This window comes from Ovis canadensis, chromosome 12 (assembly GCF_042477335.2).
Source record: "Ovis canadensis isolate MfBH-ARS-UI-01 breed Bighorn chromosome 12, ARS-UI_OviCan_v2, whole genome shotgun sequence".
NCBI lineage: Eukaryota > Metazoa > Chordata > Mammalia > Artiodactyla > Bovidae > Ovis > Ovis canadensis.
In genome coordinates, this window is record NC_091256.1 from 69,384,671 (window position 1) to 69,389,655 (window position 4,985).

Here is a 4,985-nt window from a genome sequence, read left to right on the forward strand (position 1 = left end):
GCTGCTTCACTAATTGTAAGCGAAGTAAGCAAAGTGCCAGAGGTGAAGAAATGCAATAATACTGAAGTATTAGTAAATAATACTGGCAAGGGGTTTGTGGATTTGTTTTATTTTTGTTTGTGTTTAATAGGAAACACACTAACAAAGGCTTCCCCAATGGCTCAGTGGGTAAAGAATCCATCTGCAATGCAGGAGACACAGGAGGCTAGTGTTTGATCCTTGGGTCAGGAAGATGCCCTGGAGAAGGAAATGGCAACCCACTCCAGTATTCTTGCCTGGGAAATCCCATGGACAGAGAAGCCTGGCAGGCTATAGTCCATGGGGTCACAGAGAGTCAGACACAACTGAGCGACTAAGTACATGCTAATGATAGGTTGTATAAAGGTTTGCCTTATTATTCTAAATGATCAGGAGAGCCAAAAGAAAAAATTATCTCTGAAGTCCTACCTTATTTACTTGGAATTTATCTTGGCTTCTGGAGCATTTTCTCATATTTAGAAGTTTGAAACAGTAGAACTCTTTCTTATAATATCCCTTGACTCATAAGTCATAGGAAAACTAATAACACTCTAAACTTTTCTAAAGAGTTTAAGGCAATATTCATTCTCCAGCATCAGGAGATGAGCATATGGGTCCAGTGGGCTTTCGGAACCACCTCCTCACTGACAAGGATGGACTTTACTTCTAGCCAAGAAGAGAATAGAGGGAGCTGACACAGGCTTTCTATTTTTTACTCTAATGAATGCTATTTTCATTTGTGTTAGAGAGCAGTCCCCAAGAAGACTAGTGACAAGATGAAGGTTCACTGGTTTCCTTTTTCCCTGACAGGTTCAAAAGTGCTGAGCAGGTGCCAAATTAGACTTGGCTTCCCATTAATTGGTAGGAAGAAACTTTCTCTCCTGCTGTTCAGATCGTCATTGGATCCTTTGGCACACGCTGAGGTTTTGTGAAATTATCATTATTATATTTATCACTGCCTCTGCTAGTGCTGTAGGCAATATTCGGAGAAAATGGTGAAGGGCTGATATCAATTAGAGCCCTTCAAGTAACTAGAAACTGGAGATAACTCTTGGTGGGGTGAAGAGAAAACCAGCTGATGTAAATTCTGAGCTCTGGCTTTGGGTAAAGAACTTATTCTATGGTTGTCCTTAAAGACTTAAAGAAAATTGAAAAGTATTGAGACGATGATTATGATGTTCAGTGTAGGCAGCACAGTGCTTTACCTCTATTTTGTCACTTGAGCTACAGAGCAACCCTAAGAGGGGATTATTCTTTGAACCCTGGGGATGTAAGGGATTGGCCCAACTTTATAGCTTGTAAGTGGAAAAGCCATTATTCAAGCCCAGTTCATACCTGGAAGGACTGCAACAAAGCAAACCACGAAGATAAGAGGATTGGCCCATCCTTTCTAGGACATTCCAGCAAACAGAGTCAAAAACCTACATGGTGAAACCAGACAGGATTCACAGCCAAGAAGGACAACTAAAGGAAGAACAGAAGAGAAGAATGTGTCTTTCTAAAGGAATTCAGGGAAGAATTTCTTCTTGATAGACCAGCCCTATATCCGCTGTGGGATTAAAAACATGAGAGAGCAGAACATATGTAAGTGTTGAACATTACGATGGTTTTGTAACATGTCGAGCTGGCTAAACTAAACTACATTCCCTAGAATTCCTTTTCTAGTATGCTTCTGGCCATGGTGGGCTACAAGGGAGATTCTTTCAGGAGAAATGGAGTGTCAAAGGGAGACAGTAGCCATTTTGTTACATACAAACATCCGCTCCCAGTTATTTAACCAAACGTGTCTTAGGTGCTACAGTGAAGGGGTTTTTCAGATGCAATTGAATCCCCAAATCAGTTGATTTTGAACTAATGAAAAGCAAGAGTATTGTGGATAGGCCCGACTGAATTAGATGGAAGCCTTTTGAAGATTAAGCCCTCCTTGAATAGCAAAGATTCCAGGCAGTAAAGAAAGTAAACAGTAAAATATCGTCACATTCTGAGATTTCTACACTCACATCATTGTTGCAGGTCTGCCAACTCACCTCATTGACATGAAGCAGAGGCTGCAGCTACAATTGCTCTCTTCCTTCCTGATTGCCTGCCCTGTGGACTTCAGGATTATGAAGCCAGCTCCTATAGTACATAAGCCTATGTCTTGTAACTAATCATATGTATACAATTAATACACACAAACTTATACATATACACAGCCACATACACACGCTCCTCTGGTGGCACTCTGATACAAACACGGAGAGACACTAGAACTACAGCACATTTGAAAACCATTCCTGTCCACCAGCTAAACAGCCTTATATAAAGAGTTAAGATGACAGGAGAGGAGAGGACACTGATTGGAACAGTATTCTAGGTAAAAGAATAAGTGGGAAAAATTAATATAAATCCATATCCAACAGTGACAGACAGCATGTTGTTTAAATGGAACAACACATGGTATTAGTCTGCTCAGCCTGCCATAACAAGATACCATAGACTTAGTGGTTCAACCAATAGAAATGTCTTCTCTCACAGTTGTGGAGGCTGGAAGTCCAAGGTCAAGTTGCCGTCAGGGCTAGTTTTAGGAAGAGGCTCCTCCTTCTGGCTTGTATACAGCTGCCTTCTCATTTTGTCCTCTCACAGCCTTTCCTTTGGGTGTGCAAAGAGAACTCTCTGGTATCTCTTCTTCTGCTTATAAGGACACCAGTCTTATCAGATTAGGGACCCACTCTTACAACCTCATTGAACTCGTTACCTCACCAAAGTCTCTATCTCCACTTTCTATCATATTGGAGATCAAAGTTTCAACTTATGTATTTTGGAAGGACACAGTTCAGTCTACAATGTACATCTTGTGGACAAAAATATTTCCAAAATTAGGACAGTCATTCTTCCTAAGGATTAGCTAATTACTGTTAGAAAGAAGAGTTCTACTGTTTACGTTGTCACTGGGTAGCTCAGCTCTTTTTTAATTCAACTTCTCTCCTGCCCTCTGGTTTCCACCAACTGGGCAGGATGTCTTTGTCTTGTCTTTACCAGACTGTATGTCAATATCAACTTCTTCATTGTTTTTCAAAAGAAATCCTGTTCATGTTTGTGAATAGATTTTACTGAAGAACCATAAGCAAAACAGAAAGCAGAGTTTATATTTCACCCCCTGCTTCATAGCAAAGTACCTCTTCTTACCAAATATAACTCTTATACTTCCACTGTGTGCCTCATACAGAATCCCCACACCCGGAGTCATCCCTTTTGTCCTCTAATGTCCCATGTAATTCTGCCTCAAATTTGAATACTCCACCAGGCTACTGTTAGGTAATGTAACTTAAATGTGAAGTCTCATCTCACCAGCCTAAGTGATTCATTTCAAATGCACAATGGTCTCCCTTGAAGAAGTTCTGGTAAAACAGTTTCTCCTTCTGCTTGAAGAAAAAGAGAAGTGTCTGAGGAGTGTGAGGCCTGTACAAGACAGCTACACTCCATCAAAAGGACACCCCTAAATGGATGACTGTGACACAGCTGGTTAGTCATTGTGGAGGTGGGATGATTCAGGCAAGGGACAGGGCGGAGGAAGAGGCGGACTTCAAGTGACCAAAGACAAGCTGATACTGTTTCATGAAGGCCGGATTAAGCTCTTTAAGAAAGAAGAAATAGGGCTTCCTTGGTGGTTCAGGGGCTAGGACTCTGCACTCCCAAAGCAGGGGCCCAGGTTCAATCCCTGGTCAGGGAACTATAAGCCACAAGCCTCAGCTCAGAATTCACACACTGCAACTAAAGATCCCACGTGCCACAAATAAGACCCGGGGCAGCTAAATAAATATTTTTTAAAAAGAAAGAAAAAAATGCAGCAAAACCTGGTGTCATTGTAGCCATGGCTCCTAATCACCAAAGAGAAAGAGGCACTGTCTTGACAGCCTGTTGGGACAGTTGGGCCCACGGCATATCTCATGCAGCTCCCCCTGAAGGAATGCTCTCTGCTGCTCATAAAAATGACCAAATTAACACAGCAGCAAATTAATAATGGAACATAACTTTGCCACAGCACCAAAGGCCTCGTATTTGCCTGCTGCCATGTTGGGACATGGCCTCTCCATGCCCTTCCCTCATCTCACTACACAAGTACCTCTTTCCAGATCTCACTGAGAACCATAGCTTGTGGAACTCTGATACTTGGGTGTCTGAAAAATGTTTCAGCATTCAGTTTAGGAGAGGCAACGTGGTGTAACAGGGAGAGTTTGGGGAATAATATATGTGAATGTGTTTTGTTAATGAATGAGATAACGCATGCACGTACGTTGTATTTTTAATAAGTCAGGAGCCAAGGGAACTAGTACCTACGTAACTAATGAACCTCAGAAAGTCACTTTACCTCTGGAGAACTGAGTTTCCTTATTTGTAAAAATGGTATTATTTAACTAGATGCTCTGTAAGATCCCTTCGGGATGAATAATAACCATCATCCTAGTGGTGACTTGCTATTTATCGCATGCCCAACATACCAGGGCAGTCTTCTAACCCTTGCACATGTACTATCTCATTTATTCCCCCAAATAATCTTATTAAAATATTATTTTCATCATCCCTATTTTTCAAAGTGATAGAAGCTGAGGCACAATTGCATCAAGTAGCTTGTCTAAAGTCATTCAGCTAAAGAGAAGAGCTAGGATTTTAACCCAGCAATGTGGGTTGCCTACACTCAGCCACTATGCTATACAGCTATTATGAGTATGTTTTAAATGATGTGCTCTAGTGGGGGCGTGGTCTCCTGAAAAAAAAATAAATAAATGATGTGCTCTATAGAAACAAAAACAAACAGATAAAAAAAAAAAGCTTTGAGATTGCCAACACAACACGGGTGAACAGCCAGTATAAAACTGTGGATATTTTAACAGTGGTGGCAGGTTCTTCACAACTCACTTATGTTCTTCTCTAGACTTCTTATAACTAACACGGAACAGTTGACCTGGTGTTAGAAAGCACACACT

At 41.2% G+C, this 4,985-nt stretch overlaps 1 non-coding gene across 1 annotated transcript; it reads left to right on the forward strand.

Moving 5' to 3' along the window:
* Positions 1-3,658: 3,658 nt before the first annotated feature.
* Positions 3,659-3,730, forward strand: TRNAG-CCC (transfer RNA glycine (anticodon CCC)). The gene has a single exon. It is a non-coding gene; the product is annotated as a tRNA-Gly (tRNA).
* Positions 3,731-4,985: the final 1,255 nt, after the last annotated feature.